This window comes from Narcine bancroftii, chromosome 10 (assembly GCF_036971445.1).
Source record: "Narcine bancroftii isolate sNarBan1 chromosome 10, sNarBan1.hap1, whole genome shotgun sequence".
NCBI lineage: Eukaryota > Metazoa > Chordata > Chondrichthyes > Torpediniformes > Narcinidae > Narcine > Narcine bancroftii.
This window is the reverse complement of record NC_091478.1, coordinates 50,344,999-50,367,215: the sequence shown is the minus strand read 5'-3', so window position 1 is coordinate 50,367,215 and position 22,217 is coordinate 50,344,999. Positions and strand designations below refer to the sequence as shown.

The 22,217-nt window shown below is 40.2% G+C and overlaps 1 long non-coding RNA gene across 1 annotated transcript in view; it reads left to right on the top strand.

Moving 5' to 3' along the window:
* LOC138744562 (uncharacterized) overlaps window positions 1-22,217 on the top strand; it is a 29,183-nt gene that overhangs the window by 4,899 nt on the left and 2,067 nt on the right. The window lies entirely within an intron of this gene.

Sequence of the window (22,217 nt, the reverse complement as noted above, 5' to 3'; positions counted from 1 at the left end):
CATTCACCACATCAGATGGAAGCTCATTCCACACTCCCACCACTCTCTGAGTGAAGAACTTTCCCCTAATGTTTCCCCTTTTCCTTTCCCCTTTCATTTTAAAACTATGACCTCTCATATTTATCTCCCCCAATCTTAAGTGGATAAAGTCTACTTCCATCCAGTCTGTCCATTTCTCTCACAATCTTGTGAACCTCTATCAAATCTCCCCTATTCTTCGCTCCAAGGAATAAAGTCCTAACCTGTTTAATCTTTCCCTGTAATTCAACTGCTGATGACCCAGCAAACCCTCTTCATCAATGTTGAGGTTAAGGTGAGAGGGGATTTTTTTTTGTGTGCAGAGCTTGGAATGGGCTGCCATGGCTCGGATGGCATGGAATATGCAGTGAATGGACAAATAGGCAAAAGAGATGTAGTTCATTTTGGCACTGTGTTCAGCGAAGGCATTAATGGCAAAAGGGCGTGTTCCTGTAATTTTATGTTCTCTGATACTGATAGATTTAAAGGACAGTGGTCAGGATGGTGAAATGTGAGGTTAAATTTAGTCTGAAAAATGTGAAGTGTTGATTGAGAAGAGGCAATATAAGGAATGGACAATGACCCACAGACACTACCTCACTTTCTCCAATTTTTGCACTATTTATGTATTTTTAAAATGTAATTTATAACAATATTTGCACTGCAGTACTGCCACAAAACAGCAAAGTTCTTGACATGTTCATAACAATAAATTCTGATTCTGATATGAACTGGAAAGACACAATTCCAAAAGAGATACAAGGTCTGGAGGTTTTTATGCGTTTTTCTTTGAAAGTGGCAGGGCAGAAACTGGTTAAAAAGCAAGAAGGATACTGGACGTTACAAATGGATGAACAGGGTACGAGAGCAGGAAGTCACGATGAACCTTGAGAAAACACTTGTTCAGCCACAGTTATGTTATTGTGTTGATTTCTGGGCACCAGGAGTAAGGGAGGATGTGAAGATTTCTTTTTGGAAAACTTTATTTCTTTCAGAAAATCATTAATAGAAAAACAATATACAATCCAGTATGTAATTTTATATAATTATATATATTTTAAAAATTAAAAACATAAACACAAAAAAGAAAGAAAAAAATTTATACCCCTCCCACCCCATCTCTCTTAAGGAGAGCTAAAAAAAAGGAAAAATATATAACACATCAAAGTACATCTAAATGCATATATTCCAAATACGGTAACCACTTAATGACAAAAAAAGAATAATTATCATGCAATTTTTTTCCATAACAATACAAACTTTCAATTCATTATGCCATCACGTTATAATAATCACTGTGTTATCTTTCCATTTACTTGCTGCACATTTTCAAGCTATAGACAGTACTAAATGTACAAATGCAATTTGAAATCCCTTTAAAGGAACCATGTAACCCATTAAAAAAATAGATGGATCTAATGGTAACAATGTTATATAATTTTTCCAAAATTAACCTAATTTCTTCCAAGACCAGACTGCATGTAAAAAAAGTACCAGTACATACACCACATCCAAAACAAGAATCCGAGTTACTAAAACCATATTTTTTCAATTTCTCTGGTTCAATATAACTGATGTAAAAAATTATAATTAACCATTCCATAACGTACATTCGTCAATTTAGTTACACTGTTGTAGCATATATCTGCCCAATAATCTTCAGGAAAACAAAAGCTAAATCATTTTCCTACTTAAGCTTAGACTTCTCCCATTCCGGTTTATCCATATTGTCTTGTAATACTTGATACACAACAGAAATATATCCCTTTTTGGTATAGAAGAAATCAAAGATTCAAATTCCGTTAATACAGGTAAAGTCATCTCTCCACCATACATGTATTTCACCAAAGCTCGAAGTTGATAATAAACGAAGAATTTTCAACCATATCAAAACATTCCCTCCAATTGAGGAAAAGGAAAGAAATTGTCCTTCTACAAAAATATCCTGCAATGTCTTTATACCCTTAAACTCCCAACTCTTTAAATACTTATTAAATATTGAAAAAGGAATAAGCTGATTATTATATAATGGGGGTTAAAATTGACAAGTTACCTTTTGATTCTAAAATCTTATTTCTTTTAGTCCACACCTTTAATAAATGCTTTAATGTCGGCATATTATATTCCCGCAACAAATTTATATTCCATCGATAAAAAATTGATGTACCTCAAATTCAGAAATGCAAGCCATCTCAACTTTCACCCAACTTGGGGGTTGGTCCTAATCCATCAATCTACTAATTTCAACTGGGCTGCTTCATAATAATTTTGAAAATGAGGTAATTGAAGCCCACCTAACGCATACTTCCAAGTAAGTTTATATAATGCTACCTGCGATAATTCACCTTTCCATAAAAATTCTCTCATGGCTTTATTTAAATCCTGAAAAAAATCCCTTTAAAAGAGGACACAGTATTGTTTGAAATAAATATTGAATTCGAGGAAAAATATTCAATTAACTCGACCAATTAAAGTTAATGGGAGATCTTTCAATTTAATTAAATCAGCTTTAATCTTTTTTAATTAAGGAACATAATTTAAATTATATAAAGATTGATTATCAATGTTTACAATTATTCCTAAATATTTAATTTTATCAGACAATTTCAATTTTATAATATCTTTATATTCTGAATTCTTTCTCCAACTGGCAAAATTTTACTCTTACCCCAATTAACCTTATATCCAGATAATGTTCCATATTGCAATAAACATTCCTGCAGATGCGGCAATGATCGTTCTGGGTCTGTCAAATATATTAAAACATCATCTGCAAATAAATTAATCTTATATTCTTCATCCATAACTCTCATCCCTCTTATCTGTTCATTCTGTCTTATTGTTTGAGCTAATGGTTCAATAGCCAAAGCAAACAAGGCTGGTGACAATGGACACCCTTGTCAAGTTGAACACGTCAATTTGAACGGTAATGAAACTTGACCATTTGTCACCACCCTGGCAATCGGGTTTGTATATAAAGCTTTAACCCAACCCAACCAAAGGGCCAAATTTAAACCTCTCCAACACCTTAAATAAAAATTCCCATTCAACCCTGTCAAAGGCTTTTTCGGCTGTCGATATGCATTGACCAAAGTAATCAATCGAAGAATATTATCTGATTCATTTCTATTCTTAATAAAACCTGTTTGGTCAATATGTATCAATTTAGGTAAATTCTTAGCAAGTCGATTTGCTAACACTTTTTCTATAATTTTATAGTCCACATTCAGTAGAAAAATAGTTCTTTCTGAAGACACTTTCAACAGATCTCGATCTATTTTCGGAATTACAGTAATTAAAGAACTGGAGCAAGATTCCGGTAACTCATGCTCTCCAGTTACCTGTTGTAATGCATCCTCAAACACAGAGGATAAATCTTTTTTAAAAATTTTGTAAAATTCCACAGAAAATCCATCGTCCTCTGGTGACTTTCCATTTGGCATCTCCTGTATAGCTTCCTTCATATCAAATTCTGTTAACAGAGCTTCCAATTCCACAGCATCTTCCTCCTTTAATGCTGGTAACGTTAATTTAGATATGTGTCCCCTCAGAAGTATATAATTTTTGATAAAATGAATAAAACTGGTTATTAATTTCCTGAGGTTTATAGGTTTTATTGAATTCTTTTTAACAGCATTAATAATCCATGAAACCTATTCCATCTTTAACTGCCATGCAAGTACCTTATGTGCTCTCTCACCCAACTCGTTATAATGCTGCTTAGATCGATTAATTAAATGCTCAAATTGATAAGTTTGCAATGTGTTATAACGTAGTTTCAAATTAGCCAAAATCACTTTTTTATCTTCTGTCACATCTTTCTGAAATTCCTTCTCCAATTCAGCAATTGCTTCTCCAGTTCTAAACTCTCTGCTATATACTGTTTCTTAACTTTAGTAGTATAACTAATAATCTGCCCTCTTAAATAAGCTTTTAGCACATCCCATAACACAAAATGACTATCTACAGAATTATCATTCTCAGTCAAGAACAAAGTGATCTGTTCTTTAATAAAGGTAACAAACTCTGGTTTTTTCAACAACATTGTGTTAAATCTCCATCTATAAGATGAACGTACCACTTCTGAACTTACACAAGAAAAAAATAATAAAGAATGGTCCGATATAACCCTACTTTTATATTCTGCCTGTAATACTCTTCCTTGTAAATGGGCCGATACTAAAAAAAAATCAAATCTGGAAAATGAATCATGTCGAGACGAATAAAAGGAAAAATCCTTCTCCGTAGGATTGATCCTTCTCCAAATATCCACCAAATTTAAGTCTTTTGTCAAGGCCCCAATTTGTATCGCCATCTTTGATTTATTTATACTTTTTGGAGATCTATCTAATAAAAGATCCAGAACACAATTGAAATCTCCCCCAACTAAAATATTTTCATTAGCCTGATTTAACAACAAAAAAGCATCAGAAATAAAACACTCATTGTCTATATTAGGTGCATAAACATTCAGCAAAGTCCAAGATTCAGCAAAAATTTTACAATTCACCCTTAAAACACTCCCAGCATTTCTTTCCATAGATTGTAATTCAAAAGGCAAATTCTTATGAATTAAAATCGCTACACCTCTTGCCTTGGAATTGAATGAAGAAAAAAAAACACATAACCAACTCAATCTCTCTTCAATTTGAGTCAAATGTGTTTTTTGCAAAAAAGCTCTATCAATTTTCATTTTCTTAATATAAGCCAAAACTCATTTTTGCTTAATCGGGTTATTTAACCCCTGAACATTAAAAGTTGCAAATTTCAGATTAAACATCCCTACGAATTAACAATATAATTGCTACAAATTGCTCCCCTTATAATATCTTAAAATCACTATCCCTCCCCGAAATATTTTTTTAAGTTAAAAAATTCCAAAACAAAATTTTTATTAACCAAAAAAAAACTACCCAAAGGTAGTAATGCCCTAAAAAAAACTGGGTGTGGCAGATGACTATCAAAGATTTCAGTGCCATCCACCCCCCCCCAGCCAGAAATATATTATTCACATCAACGTAATCAAATATAATCAATATATTCAACCCATTGACCCCAATCCCAATGATTGTTCTGGGTCTTCAATATCAATAAGACTTTGAGTTAACATTTCTTTCTTTCCATTCTTCTCATTTTTCCCATTGCCATTTCCATTACCATTTGTCTTCCTTTTAGGCAATGGCGGCAAAAATCGACCATTTCCTCGCAACTCTGGTAGTGAATTAATGCATCATGGTCATTTTCAAAAAATTGAGATTGAAAATGACCATAAAAGACTTTTAACACTGCAGGATAACGAAAAGCAAATTTGTAACCCTTCCGCCACAACACTTCTTTAGCTGAATTGAATTCCCAACGTCGCCTCATAATCTCCTGACTCAGATCTGCGTAAAAAAATACTCTGTTATTTTGAGTCATCATTGGAGATTGACTTTGTTGGGCCTTCTACGCCGCCAACCGTAGTATAACTTCTCTATCCTGATATTTCAGACAACGAATTAAAACTGCCCTTGGCAGTTGTCCCGGAAGCGGTTTCTTCCGCAACGCTCTATGTGCCAGGTCCAATTCTAGGCCTTCCGAAAAAAAACCTCCTTGCCCAACATCTCAGGAATCCATTTCTTAAAAAAAATTATTGGATCTGAACCTTCAATATCTTCTGGAAGACCCACAATCTTCACATTATTTCTTTGACTTTGATTTTCCAGTGAATCAATTTTTTTAATAATTCCTTCTTCTGAATTCCCCAACCCACAAAAGAATCTTCCACTTTCTCCATTTTTTCCTTATTACCTTCAACCTGATTTTTACATTCAAAAAAAGCTGTTTCAAATTTTTAAAAATGTTCTTGCACTGTATCCATTGATTTGATACATTTATTAACATCACTTTTAACTGCAGTCATATCTTCAGACATAGTATTCATTTTAGTTGTCACTTCCAAAAATCCTTGAGTCATTTGTTTAAACATAGTATCCATTTGATATGCAATCCCTTCCAAAACAGCACACATAGACCCAATTCCAAATTCCAGTGCCTCTTTTTGAGGCCCACCTTCTCTAGTTTCCACTTCCAGTTGCTCCTTCCTCTTCAGATGTCATTGGTCCCTTTCCGGTGCGGCAGCGGGTCTGAACACCCGATGATGGCAACTCGACCATGTCGGGACGCCGCCGCTCAGGCCCCCCCACAGCCCACACCCGATCCAACAACTCCCGAACTCTAGAGGCACCGTACATGCCCGGTAAGGCCAGGGACTGCGCAGATGCGGCTTCCAACGCCAGTCTGCACGTCCCTGGCCCACCCGACGGCAGCGCAGGCTCACAGGCTCCTCTCGGCCGAGTTGCCCGTGCACCTGACATCACAGGCACCAACTGATCTCCTCGTCGAGCCAGTGTTATACTCAGCCAGTCAGGGGTCCTCTGTGCCTTAGGAACTTCTGAAATCAACTCCGTGACTTCATTTAAACAGGTAGGCCTCAATTCTTCAGCACTCTTAAAAGGTAGTTTCTTCTGCAATTGAGTTTTTGTTTTTTTACATTAGTAGCCATTGTAACCCACTAATGTTCCAAAAAAAAACAATTTGTAATCACTTTTATAAACTTTAAAAATGGGTACTTAAAAAACTAGCTGAGGAAGGGTGGGATCGCATGTCTGTCCTCTACACCATCTTGCCACGCCCTCCAGGATGTGAAGATTTTGAATAGGCTGCAGAAATGACTGACCAAAATTATTCCAGGGTTGATGGCCTTGGGTTATTTGGATGGATAAGCCAGGTTGCAAGGAGCACTAATAGAGATATTTAAAATCATAAAGGGTGTGGAGAGCTGGATTGTCCTAACAAGAGCGATTATGGACTGGACAGGCCAAGTGATCCCCTCTGCAAGTGAAACTATTATATAATAGAATCATGGAATCAGATAGCCCTTCAGCCCAACTCATCCATGCTGACCAAGTTGACATTCTGGGCTAATGGCATTTGCCTGCATTTGGCCCATATCCTTCTAGGCCTTTCCTATCCACATATCTATCCAACTGTCTTTGGATTGTTGCAATTGTTCCCACTTCTGCAGTTCCTTCTGGCAGTTCATTCCAGATACGGACCACCCTCTGAATGAAATAGTTGGAATCTTATCCCACTCACCTTGAATCTATGATCCCTGGTTGGAGAATTGTCTACCCTGGGAAAAAGACAATGAAGATTCACTTTGTCGGTCCCCCTATGATTTTGTAAACCTACCCTCAGCCTTCTTTGCTCCAGAGAATAAAAACCCAGTTTATCCAACCTCTCCTTAAAACCGAAGCCCACAGTCCTGCTAACACCCTGGTGTCATATTTGAAAAAGTAAACAAAACACCTCTGCTGTCTGCCAAGTTAGCTGGTCGAGGCAGGATGAGGAATGGTAGAGCAGTTGTGTTTGGGTGCAGAAGTTAGTGGTGCTGTCTGATAACTTCAGGGGTTTGGTGTGATCTGGCTCCTGGTGCCCCCGTGCAAAGTTTGCATGTTCTGTAACTTTATTGATTATTGCCGAGTTGTCCAGTTTCCTCCCATAGCTCAAAGGCCCATGTTGTGTTAACTATTTCTGGTATAGCTTGTAAATTTTTAAATATAGATATACAGAATGGTAACAGGCCCTTCCAGCCCACAACCCCATCCTGTCACCCCCGTACATTTTTTAAGAGTGAGGGGCAATTGTTTAATGTCATGTGCACCAAAATACAATGAACACCATGTTATTCAGAGTCAGAGTTCAGGGAACAGTGTTACAAAGACAAGGTGCAGTGTATAGAGAAAGGTACAAGGACATCATCTTGTATCAATTGGAGGTCTAGTTAATAATCTGATAATCGCAGGAAGGAAACTGTCCTTGAATCTGGAGGTTCAGATTTTCAAGTCCATGTATCTTCTGTTTGACAGAACTGGGGAGAAGAGAGTGTGACTGGGGTAGGTGGCTTCTTTAATACCTTGGCAGCTTTCCCAAGAGGGTAGAAGATAGAGGAGAGGATAAAAAAGTGAGGTGATAATGTTATATTAGGTGTGTCCAAGAAGGATTCCTGACACACTATGTGGACCAGCCAACTAGAGCAGAGGCCGTACTGGATCTAATACTGGGTAATGAATGTGGTCAGGTAGCAGATCTCTTGGTGGGGGACCATTTCGGTGATAGTGACCACAACTTCCTAAGTTGTAGCATAGCTATAGACAAGAATAAAAACAGACAAAATGGTAAAGCTTTTAATTGGGGAAGGGGTAATTACAATGGGATGAGGCAAAAATTAGAGAGAGTACTTTGGGAACAGATGTTCTTGGGGGAAAAGCACAGAAGAACATGGAGGATGCACAGGGTTCAGGATAGGTTTGTCCCACTGAGAAAGGGAAAAGATGGAAGGAAGAAGGATCCATCATTGATAAAACAGGTGAGGCAGCTAGTGAAGGAAGCATACAAGAGGTTTAGGAAGCAAAAGGCAGGAAGAACTCTTAACAATTATAAGGTATCCAGGAATGAACTTAAGAAAGGACAAGAGAGCTAGAAGGAGTAATGAGAAGGCCTTGACAATTATGATTAAAGAAAAACCTAAGGTATTCTATGCATATGTGAAGAACAGAAGGATGATAGGAGTGAAGGTGGGGCCGCTTGAAGATAAAGAAGGCAACATGTGCCAGGAGGCAGAAAAGGTTGGGGAGGTCCTAAATGAATACTTTGCTTCAGTATTCACCAGAGAAAAGGATCTTGTCAAGGTGAGATCAGAACAGAACAAGCTAAAATGGTGGACCATATTGAGATCAGGAAAGAGGAAGGGCTGGATCTTCTTAAAAACATTATGACTGATAAGTCGCATGGACTAGATGAGCTATGGGAAAGGAGGGAAGAGATTTCTTGGATTTTGGGTAGTTAAGAGGAAGAAAAAAGCATCAGAGGGGAGGTGTCAGAGGATTGGAGAATGGCAAATGGGTCCCCTTGTTTAAAAAAGGCAATAGGGACAATCCTGGGAGTCTTACAACATTGGTGGGCAAACTATTGGAGAAGATTCTTAAGGATAGGATCTATGAGCAATTGGAGAAGTACCATCTTCTCAGGGATAGTCGGAATAGCTTTTCCCCGTGGTCCAAATATCGTGGAGGATTCAGCATCCCTGACTCTTGAGAACAGAAAATTACAAAGATTCACAATTGAGAGAAATGCCTCCTTAAGTTAGCATAATAGTTAGGTACAAAACTGAAAATCTGCTGCTGCTTCACCTTCATTCCCTAAATATCCTTCGTTATCTCTCTAGAAGGCTATTAAACACTGCTATCATATCTTCTTCCACGACTAATTCTGGAAGACCATTCCAGGTACCCACTCCTCTGTGTAAAGAAAATGTTGACCCGCACATCTCCTTTAAACTTTCCCACCTCATCTGTTTAAGTTCAAGTTTATTTGTCATCCATTTGTACAAGTACAACCCGATGAAACAGTATCCTGTGGATCTTGGTGTAAAACACATACAGGAAAATGCATCAGATACAAATATTAAAATGGCACCATGGAGGGTTTGTATGAGCAGTCATTCAGCAGTCTCACTGCCCATGGGAAGAAGTCCTCTTGTATATGACATTTTTACCTGGAGGAAAAGATTCTGACTGTCTACTCTAGTCTCACACTTTTCCAAACTTCTCTCAGTTCTCCCCTCAGCCTCTGATGCTCCAGAGAAAACAATCCATGTAAACAACCTCGCCCCATAGCTCTTACCCTCTAATCCAGGCAAAATTCTGGTGAACCTCTGCTTAACCTTTCCAAATCCTCCACATCCTTCCCATTATGGGACTAACAGAATCGCTCACAATACCTGTGGACTAACCAAAGTTTTCTATAGCTGCAATGTGACGTCCTTACATTTCTACTCAGTGCCCTGCCCTGCACTTTTCGCTCCAAGCTGTGCATTTGTGCGCACACACCAGGCTGGCAACCAGGGCACAAAGGAAATTAATGTGCCCACAAAAGTTGAGTCGTAATTAATAATTATATTTATTGAAAATAATCTCTTAGTTATCTATGCCTGTTAATGCAATCATTCTTATATTAAAACATGCCAATAAAGTTTGATTAGCCATGGCAGAGGGGCTGTGCCAAAATGATCTTGAAACGATTTCAAGTTTAAATTTGCACGAGCGTTCAGTGCGCACATACTTTTGTCACAGGAAAAAAAAAATTGCACAACCTAAGATTTTTCCTTCTATATTGAGAGGGAACATTGCTGCCCACTGAAGGCAAGCATACCATACGCCTTCCTCACCACCTTATCTATTTACATGGCACTTTCAACATCCTCTGGATTTTACACATCAATGCTTTCTACAGTTCTGTCATTGACAGTATACATTCCTATTATATTTGACCGCCGAAAGTGCAACACCTCACACTTGTTCAGATTAAACACCATCTACTATTTTTTTGCCTATATCTCTTACTGATACTGTTGGACAGCTACCTACATTGTCTGCTGCTCCACCAACATTTGTGTCAGCTGCACACTGACCCACCCACCTACATTTTCATCCAAGTCATTTGTATTGCAAACAACCAGAGTTTCCAAACAAGTGTACCAGTCGGTACACTTTCCACAGTACTCTGATAGAAGTTGTTTCTGTGAACTCTGCTTACAGTAATAACTTTTCAAAACTCTTTTTGCAGGGCATTGATTTGCTGAAAAATTCAACAAGATTACTTGTAAAGTTACATTCATCAGACTTTTGAATGTGGGTGGGAATATGTTTGTTTGTACTGTGAGTGGATAAAGATTCCAAACATCATTGTGAGGCTGAAGCACACACAGCCTGAAAGAGCACTGACAGGTGCCCTGTATGCGGTAGACACAGATGGTCACGTGAAACCAAATACTAGTAACCGCAAGGAAGCATTGCTCTGTGTATGGACGAAACTCCAAGTCATTGTTCATCCTGGAGAAATACGGACACTCACCACACCAAGAAACCATGGAAATGTGGGGACTGTGGGAAGGGATTCAATTACCCATCCCAGCTAGAGATGCATCGACGCAGCCACACAGGAAAGAGGCCATTTGCTCTTTGTGGAGGAAAGGATTTACTAAATCATCCGGCCTTGTGACACACCAGCACATTCACACAGGGGAGAAGCCATTTACTTGCTCGTTGTGTGATTAGAGATTCACGGAATTGTTCAAGCTCCAGGCGCACCAGTGGGTTCACACCAAGGTTCTGAGTGTGATAAGAGGTACAAAAGTAAAAACGGTCTCTTCTCACACCAACGCACTCACACTGGGGAGAGGCCATTCACCTGTACCATATGTGGAAAAAGATTCTCCTGGTCATCCAACTTGCTGCAACATCAGCTTGTTCATGCCAATGATAGACCATTTAAATGCTCTGCTTGCGAGAAGAGCTTTAAAACCGCAAAGGATCTGCTGACACACCAACTTGTTCACACTGACAGCAGAACATTCAAATGCACCGTGTGTGAAAAGAGCTTTAAAAGCACAAAGGACCTGCTGACACACCAACATACACACACTGGGGAGAGGCCATTTATCTGCTCAGTGTGTGCAAAGAGATTTACCCATTCATCTGACCAGCTTAAACATGAACGAGTTCACTTGTGACCTCCAAAAGGGTTCTGCTGTTAATCATATTGTGCATTGAACCATGTTCATTCCGACTGTTAAGATCTATTTCTGTAGATTTTAAACTCCACCTCAATTGTAAGCATAATTATTGTTATCAAGTTTATTCTCACATTATACCTGGTATAGTGAGAAGGGTTCTTCTGTGAGCAGTGTAGAAAATCAACTCTAACATGCATGTCACTGTCTGTCCAAAGTAGAAGGGCAAGAGCACAGTTACAGTGTAATATTACAATGAAAAATATAAATTAGTACAAAGCAAGGGCAGCATGGGGACACTGTTGTGGGGTTCATTCAAGAGCCCGATGGCTGCGAGAAAGAAGCTTGTTGTTACCACTCCTTGATGGGAGGAAAGGAGAGTGTGTCCCGTGTGGGATGGGGCCTTCAGTATGTTGGTTTCCTCACCAAGGATAGTGCCTGTGGAAGGGAGAGAGGTTTGTGTTGAGGAGAGATGATGCCTGACCCTCTGTACTCTCTGTCCTTCAACATAATGTGTTGAATTTGGTTCACAGAGAACAGGCAGAAAAGTATTTACATTGAGAAGGACAAAAGCATGGGAGATGCTAAGCAATCTTCAGAAATGGTGGTAATAATTTGGGAGCAACACATTCCCAATAGTGTCGGGAATCAGCAGGCTCTTCCCCCCCACCCAGTCCTGATACAGGGTCTTAACCCAAAATGTGAACCATCGCTTTTGTCTCTACAGACGTTGCCTGACCCACTGAGTTCCTCCAGCTTTCAACCCTATAAAGATGGTTTGGGGGCAACTAAAAGAGTATTTGGCCAACTCAGACACTTCCTAAGTTCTGACAGTGTGGCCAAATGACGGCTTGTGAGTGATGCTCAGATTACACTGCTGGATGAACAGATGCCACAAAATCACTACAAAAGGAGGATACTGCTGGGAACAATCTAATGTGCTCTGCTTCCTTGCCCTTTCCTCAAATGACCACAATTCAGCAATCTAATTTGAGCTTGATTTGCAGAACCCTGGATTTTCCCCGTGGTCTAAATATCATGGCGAATTCAGCATCTCTGACTCTTGAGAACAGAAAATTACAAAGATTCACAATTGAGAGAAATGCCTCCTTAAGTTAGCATAATAGTTAGCAGAAACAACACTATTGCAGCACCACCAATCCATCTATGAGTCTGCCACTGTAAGGAGTTTTTATGTTCTCCCCGTGTCTATGTGGGTTTTCTCCGAGAGAGAGCTGAGGCATGTAAGAACAGAATGGCAATTGTCATGGGGGACTTTAACTTCCACATAGATTGGGAAAATCAAGTTGGTTGAGAACATCTGGAGGATGACTTCATAGAATGCATCCATGATAGCTTTCTTGAGCAGCATGTTAGAGGAACCAGCAAGGGAGAATACCATTTTAGATCTCGTATTGTGCAATGAGATAGATAAAATTAATGATCTACTAGATAGGGACCCTCTTGGAAAAAGTGGTCATAGTATGATTGAATTTCTCATACAGATATTGTTAGATATGAAACTAGTGTATTATGCTTGGACAGGGGAGACTACAACAGAATGAAGGAGGAATTGGTCAGCGTGGACTGGGAGCACAGGCTCATTGACAGAACAGTTGAGGAACAATGGAAGACTTTCAAAGAGATTTTTCACACTTCTCAACAAAAATATATTCCCATTAAAAATAAGGGCAGTAAGAGAGGGAAGAGTCAGCCTTGGTTAACTAAGGAAATAAAGGAAAGTATAAAATTAAAAACTCATGTGTACAAAGTCACCAAGAGTAGTGGGAAACTGAAGTAGTGTCCTGGGTAAACTTGTACCTCTCATTTTGTTCGTTTTAGATTGGTTACAGTGTTTGAGCTACCGAAAGAAAACAGAGACACACGCCAAGTTTATATAAATCTTTATTACTAAATCTAAAGCTGATTTCAAACTACAATATGCAAGCCCTTCCCAATTATACTTATCAACGCCTGGACTGGTCCCAATTGCCGAAACGCGCCAACGACCGCACACTTGTAGTAAGTTGTCTGGGTGTCGGTAGCAGCTTCTCCACCTCCCCTGATCGGGACGTTGGTTGAACTCTAGAAGTTCTTCTTGCTGAGAGCCATTTCCACCCCTCAGAGAGTCTCAAACTTCAGCAGTGGGACCATGGCTTATATTACACAAAAATTGCTTACTCATAGCCCAGAATAAATGATTTAAGGTCTCCTGACAGTCTGCGACCAACAAAAGACAACCTGCATCTCTGGGCCTCATGGTGTAAATTAGATTATGTCTTCTGATTCAACTGCATCTCTGGGCCCCATGGTAGAATTTAGATTATGTCTTCTGATTCACATGTTTTCATTCTTGCATAAGCTGGTCTAAATCCTCCATTACACTGGGCAAACTTTAAAAGGTAACAAAGGACAACTAAATAATAAGGAAAGGGAAAAAGGATTATGAAGGCAAATTAGCACAAAATATAAAAACAGATAGCAAAATATGTTATAAATATGTAAAACTGAAGAGGATAGCTAGAGCCAACATAGGTCACTTAGAAGAGGAGAAAGGAAGATTGATATTGAGTAATGAGGAAATGGCTGAGGCATTGAACAGATATTTTGAGCTAGTCTTCATGGTGGAAGGCATGTCCAGCATGACAAAGAGTGGAGACAGGGATGTGAAGGGAGGTGAAGGCCTCAATCTAATAATTGTTACAAAAGAGATAGTGATGAGCAAACTAATGGGACTGAAGTTGGACAAATCCCCTGGTCCTGATGGGATGCATCCCAGGGGACTGAGGGAAATGGCGGGAGTTATAGTCGATGCATTAGTTGTAATTTACAAAAATTCTGGCAGATTGGAAGGGAGCAAATGTCACGTCACCTTTTAAAAAGGGATGTTGGCAGAAGACGGGTAACATTCGGCCAGTTGGCTTAATGTCAGGAAAATGCTTGAAGCTGTCATTAAGGATGAAATAGCAACACATTCAGAGTGAAGGGGTTCCATCAGGCAGATGCAGCATGGATTCAGAAAGGGCAGGTCTTGTTTGACAAACTTGCTTGAGTTCTTTGAGGATATAATCGGTGTGGTAGATAGAGGGGAACAGGTCGATGTTGTATATTTGGATTTCCAGAAGGCTTTTGATAACAGACATCAATAAGATGCAGACGAATGGAGTCAGGGGAAGTATATTGGCAGGGATTGAGGATTGGTTAACTGACAGAAGACGGAGAGTCAGGATGAATGGGTGTTTTTCTGATTGGCAGAGAGCAGTGAGTGGGGTGTTACAGGGGTTGGTGCTGAGCCCACAGCTGTTCACCATTTACAATGATGATTTGGAAGAGGGGACAATGTGTAGTGTAGTCAAGTTTGCAGATGATATTAAATTGCGTGGAAAAGCAAATTGTACAGATGATGTGGAGAGGCTGCAGAAGGATATAGTTAAGTTAGGTGAGTGGGCAAAGGTCTGGCAGATGGAGAACAACGTTAGTAAATATGAAGTCATCCACTTTGAAGAGCAGATTATTATTTAAATGGTGAAAATCTGCAGCATGGTGTACTGCAGAAGGACTTGGGAGGGCTTGTGCATGAATCACAAAAGGTTGAGTTGCAGGGACAACAGGTTATTAAGAAGAAAATTTAATATTGGCCTTCATTGCTAGAGGAATTGAATTCAAGAGCAGGGAGGTCATGCTGCAACTGTACAAGGTCCTAGTGAGGCCGCACCTGGGGTACTGTGTGCAGTTCTAGTCTCCATTCTTGAGGAATGATAGACTGGTCTTGGAGGCAGTCCAGAGGAAGTTCATCTGGTTGATCCTGGAGATGAGAAGGTTGACCTATGAGGAGACACTAAATCATCTGGGATTATACTCACTCCAATTCAGAAGAATGAGAGGAGATCTTCTAGAAACATAAAATTATAAAAGGAATAGATAAGATAGAGGCAGGAAAATTATTTTCACTGGTAGGTGGGACCAGAACTAGGGGTCACAGACTCAGGATTTAAGATGGAGATGAGGAAAACTTTTTCCCAGAGATAGTGAATCCATGGAATTCTCTGCCCAGGGAAGCAGTTGAGGTTACTCCATTAAACTTATTTAAGTTTCAGTTAAATAGATTTTTACATTAAAAAAAAAGGATTAAGGGACATGGGGGGGAAAAGCAGGTAGGTGGAGTTGAGTCAATAATCAGATCAGCCATGATCCTATTGAATGGTGGAGTGGGCTGGATGGCCAACCTGCTCCTATTTCTTCTGTTTTTATGTGTTCTGCTTTCCTCCCAAAGATGTTGGGGTAGTAGGTTAATTGATCACATGGATGTATTTAGGTTGCATAGGCTCATGGGCCGGAAGGGGCTGTTACTGTGCTGTACATTTTTTTTAAACTAACTAACATTAGTTCTAAATTTACTTTTTGAGCAGCATCAGGCACAACATTCTCATGTCTTCCCCATCTTTCCCCCTTGTATATCTCTGAGGTAACTATAAACAACAGAGTGTATGCTCAAGTTCTCCTCAGGAAATGGTGCTTTCATCCCAGGAGTAAATTTAATGCACTGCTTCTGAACTAAGTGTATCCCTCCTTGAATAAGAAAACAACATTGTTCACAGTACTCTAGTTCTGATTTTACCCAAGCACAATCCAGGTTGTAGCAAGACCTGCATTCTTCTTGAAATAATCTCCACTTTCACTTACCACTTGCATTCTTACTTCCTGCATGGTAATTTTCCATGTCTTGTCCAAGGCTGGTTTTATTTTGAATATTTTATTTTGTGAATTTTCAATCAACATGCAGTCAAAATGAAGAATAATCAAAAAGAAAAACAAGTAATATTAATAAAATAACAAATATCCATCCACATGTCAATATTAAAGAAAGTGAGGAAAAAAAGTCAAGAAAGAAAATAATTACAATAATACTACAAAAATGCAAATTCAATGTCCACATTGAACCAAAGGGAGAGAAAGATAATGGAGAAAAAGAAGAACAAAATAAGAGGGGGAAGAGATGGGGTGGGGAGGGAAATCATTAAAGATTTACCCCAATGTACCTTAGGTATGAATTCCATATACTTAAAAATACATCATCCCTGTTTCTGAGGTTCTAGATGATCTTCTCCAGGAGAACACAATGATGCATTTCTATTTTCCAGTGGGGCTAAACCTAGTTGGGAATCAGATTTTCAAGTAACTGCTATGCCTTTCCTGGCCACTTCTAAAGCGAGCTTAATGAATTGTAATTGATATTTCAATAGCCTCATTTTAGGTCTTACATCTTCTAAATTCCCCAATAAAAATAATTCAGGTGCCTGAGGATATCAAATTCATGTAATTTATTTTCCAGAAGGTTACCCAAATCTTCCCAGAAAGGCCACACTCTAGGGCATGTCCAGGTTAAGAAAGTACCTATTTCTTGACTACATTGAAAACATTTGTCTGTTATTTCCTGTTTAAATTTATGTAATGTTTGTGCAGTGAGATATAGCTGATACAAGAAGTTATATTGCACCTTACATTAATCGTGTTAATCATACTGTCAGATCAGCAAAATGGATTAATTTCTATACCCAGATCTGATTCCCACCTTTGTCTTGATTTATCAAACCCCTGTTTAGGGATTCCCACGTGAAGTAAGGAATACATTTTTGAAATAATTTTTTTGTGCTCCCCTTTCGAACCAGAGACTCAATTTCACTACACTGCAGTAAGGTTAAATAACATCTTAACTGAAGAGAGCAGAAAAAATATGTATTTGAAACTCCATATTTATTCCTAATTTCCTCAAATGTCATAAATTGTCCCTGCTCATAACAATCCTCAATACACTTCAACCCTCTCTAGGACCAAGTGTTCAGGATTTTATTATCAATCATTGATGGAATGATCATATTTTGAGCCAGAGTGTTTGAGATGAAAGACCCTCCTTGTCCCCAATTTGAACATTAATTTTATTCCATATTTGTAATTATATGCTTTTATAGGGGAGCTTCTTTAGGGCCAGATAATACAGATAATAATTTCGAATTCCATTTATATATAAGGTTTTGGCTGTCCTCTCATCAACCTTATGCAACTCCAGTTTTACTCTGGAAGGCTTACCTTTCCACAGAAACTTCCTGATGCATTTATTAAGGTTTTGAAAGAATCTCTGAAGTACAGGAACAGGCAAACTTTGAATTTTTTTTTTACTCTAGGCAGCATATTCATTCTAACCAAAGTTATTGGGAGGGTCACCCATTTATTAAGATCATCCTCAATTTTCCTAAGCAAGCGAAGATAATTCAACTGATAAAAAAAATTCTGCAGGTTGTTATCTATCTTGATATCTAAATATTTAATTCCATTGAGTGGCCACTTAAATTTAGAATTTCTCTTAATTTGTTCATAATTCCCACCCATAAGTGACTTAACTTTGCTTTTGCCTCAGTTGACTTTATAACCAAAAATAATCCCAACATCTTTCAATTTAGACTGCAATTTTTGTAATGAGTTAACTGGCTCTGTCACAACATCTTTAGCAAATAAATTGATTTTATGTTCTTCCTGATTGATCCTGAAACCATTTATGTCTGGATATAGATGGATGGATTCCTCTAATGGTTCAGTAGCCAGGAGGAAAAGAGCTGGAAATAATGGATAACCTTGACTTCAAGATCTGGACAATGTTGATGAAATTGGACCATTAAATATTACTTTAGCTCTAATCCAATTAATAAATGTTTGTCCCAGTCCAAATTTTTCCAACACTTTAAATAAATGTCCCACTCCAGTCAATCAAAAGCTCCTTCCACATCTAAAGGCACAGAGATATTCAAGTCATCTCTTGTTTGTGCCAGATGTATAATACTGAGCAATTTGCATATATTGTCCACCGATTGCCTCCCCTGCACAAAGCCAATTTGATTAGCATTTATTAATTTAGGCAAGTAAGTTGCTAATCTATTTATCAAGGCTTTGGCAATAATCTTATTGTCCATATTGTAATTGTAGGTGGACAGTTCAATCCTCCACCTCAGTATTTTGTCCTTTTTGATTTTGCCCAACTGCTGATTGTTAAACATGAACACAACTGTGTGTTGATCAGTCAGCAGAGTGAATCTCTTACTGGCCAGGTAATGGCACCAGTGCCACACTCTCCCGACAATGGCTTGGGCCTCTTTCTCGACCGAAGAGTGTCAAATCTCAGGGTCTGCAGGTTATGTGGAAAAAATGTGACTGGCCTGACTATCTGGTTAAGGGTGGCTGCCAAGGTAAAGTCTGACACATTGATTTCCACCTGAAATGGGGTGGATTCATCCACAGCATGCATTGTGGCCTTGATGATGTCTGCCTTAATGCGATTGAAGGCTGCATGAGCCTCCATCGCCAGGGAGATGGGTGTGGATTTAATGAAAGACCAGGCCTTGTCTGCATAATTGGGGACCCTTTGGGCATAAGAGGAAAAGAACCCAAGGCACCTCTTCAGGGCCTTCAGGCTGTGTGGAAGGGGAAGCTCCAGGAGCGGCCACATGCAGTCAGGGTCCAGGCTGATGAGTCCATTCTCCACCACACAGCCAAGGATGGTCAGGCAGGTTGTGTGGAATATGCACTTGGCCTTATATATAAGAAGCTTAGCTGTTTAGAGGAATTTCTGGAGATTGGTATCATGGTGCTGCAAGTCATGGCCGCAGATGGGGATGTTGTCAAGGTCAGGAAAGTGGCCCAGAATTCATACTGATCAATCATGTGGTCCATCTCTTGCTGGAAGACCAAGATGCCATTTGTGACATCGAATGAGACCTGCAGGAAGTGGTACAGGCAGCCAACTGCCTCAAATGCTATATTCTGGCAGTCCATTGGGAGCTGGTGGTACACCAACTTCAGGTGGTCGAAAAGACCCAACATTGGGCAATTTGGTTGCCCATGTCAGCGATGCATTGGAGGGGGTGTGCATCCAATTATGTGTATCTGTTGATGGTCTGACCATCCTGTTCGCTTCCCCATTCTGTACTACCACTACCTGCGCTTCCCAAGGGCTGGTGCTGGCTTCAATAACCCCCTCCTTGAGTAAGCGCTATATCCAGCCCACATGAAGGCCTTGTCCCCAGCACTGTACTGCCTACTTTTGGTGGCGATGGGTTTACAGTCGGACTGATGTTGGCAAATAAAAACGGGTTGTGGGGAGGGAGGGTTAATTTTAAGTGTGAAGATCCCGCTGGTTGTGTGTGGTTAGCGGTTGGGTTGTTGGTTCGAAAATTGCTGGTAACAATTACTCTGTTGTAACAAGTGAGGGGTGGATGGGCCCCATCAAATTCCATTGTAATGCTTTTAAGGTGGCACTGAAAATCCAGTTCCAATGGCACAGCAGTGCAGAGCTGTGGCATTACCATCTGTCTAAAGTCTTTATATTCAGTACCCTGCATCATTGGAGTCATGACACAGAAGCCCTGGACATCTTCTGTGCCTGACATGGATGCCAAAGAGACCTTCTGTAAGGGAAAGGCGCCGCACTGCGTCTGGGTATATGAAGCTCTCCATGCTCCCACTATCGAATAAGCATCTCGTCACATGTCCATTTACATGAATGTCCATCATCAACCTGGTGAGTTGATCTGGACTGTCCTGGTTGAGTGTGATGGAGGCCAGTGTCGGGTCACTTCACATCGCTGTTGTGGATGGTGGCAGTGTCCAAAATGGCAGCCCCCAGGGCCCTCATGCTGCGCTGCTGGATCCCAAAGATGGCGGCCTCCACGGCCTGAAAGTGGCACCCCACAGATCGCACATGACGCTGCTGACCCAGGTGATGACTGTGTGACAGCAGCCCCTGTGATCCGCACACGGTGCTGCTAGGATGAGGCTGCAAGGACTTACACATCTTGGTGTCATGGCCCTTCTTCCTGTAACTGTAGCAAGTTGAATCCTTTTCTGGGCAGGGTTTCCTCTGATGCTTGCCCAGGCCACAGAAGTACCACTGTGGGTGCTCCCATAGCACTGCGGCTGTGGTCGGATCACCAGAGCCAGACAAAAGTGACGGGAAGCATTTGCAGAGAACTGCTGCTGTGATCGAGTCATTAGCAGAACAAAGGGGTGTCAGCACATCCCAAGATGGTGGTGCCTGGATTAACCACAAGGTGGTCGTGTTGTCGGTCGAGTAGGCCTCCATGTTCTTGAGAGCCACCTCGAGCGTAACTTCCAGCTTGACTGCTTTCCACAGACTGAACTCACCTTGCTCCAAGAATCCCTGTCTGTCAAGAGTTCGACCTGATCCCCGCCACCTAGGAGTCCTGGATCAGGTCCTCTATGTGGTCTGCGGCAGATAAGGCCTTGCATTCACAGACCCTGCTGAGTGCTCACAGGGCCCAAAGATATTCACTGTTGGACTCACTAGGTCATTGATTGTGGGCCACTGGAGGGTATGTGGAGGTATTTCTTTAGCCAGAGAGTGGTGAACCTCTGGAATTTGCTACCACAGGCAGCTGCAGAGGCCAGGTCATAAGGCAGAGATTGATAGGTAACTGACTACTGGGTATCAAAGGTTATGGGGAGAAGACGGGGGGAGGGGCTGAGTGAGAGAATGGATCAGCTCATGATGGAATGGAAGAGTGGACTTGATAGGCTGAATGGCCTATGCTGCCTGGATTATGAACTATGGTGAGAGGTTGGAGAAACTTGAGTTGTTTTCTCTGTAGTGTTGGAGGATGATGGGAGACCTGAGACCTGATAAAAATTTAGTACATTGTGAGAGGCATAGATTAGATGAACAGTCAGAATCTTTCTCCAGCATAAAAATATACAATAATCAATGATGTGCACTTTAGCTGAAAAGGGGGATGTTTAAAAGAGTTGTGTGGAGCAATTTTTTTACATAGTGAGAGGTAGTAGGTGCCTGGAATGGGTTGTCAGTGGTGGTGAAAGTATACACAATGTAGCATTTAAGAAGCTTCCAGATAGATGAAATGAAGGGTATGGAGGGATAGGGATAATTTGGAGGCAGGAGATTGTTTACTTTGGGATCATGGACAAGTGGGCTGAAGGGCCTGTTCCTGTGCTGTACTCTTGTATGTTGGATTCCTGACTTACTAGCCTACTGACTCATTTTTAAAGATCGGGCTCCTGAATTGGCATTGATCCGGTATTTTCTGGGGCCTAAAAGGATTTGTTACAACTCTACCACCCCATCTGTAGCAAGTGTGCAAACCCATTGTGGATGGGGGTGGGGCAAAGAGGGGGGTGGTGAGACTTGTTCACCAACTCCACTGCTTGGTTTAGTCCCGAGTCTACTATGCAACATTTTGCTGAATGCCCTTTAAAAATCCAACAATTATCACACTTACTGCATTTCCTTTGCTTAATAATGTTGGTGAACTATCACCTTCCCTGTTGCAATCCATGCTAACTACATTTATTAACATTTCATTGTGGTTCAGAAAAGTTTCCCTATCCCGTCGCCACATAATTTATCCATTCTGATTGCAACAACCAGACCCCAATCTCCTTCCGGTTGATGTAAACTAAACTGAAGGTCCAAAAGGCTTAACGTTCAGTCCATTTAAGGAACTGGACTCAGCTACATTTGTGTGTCAGGAAGTGTCCAGTGGACAAGCATGGGGGACACATT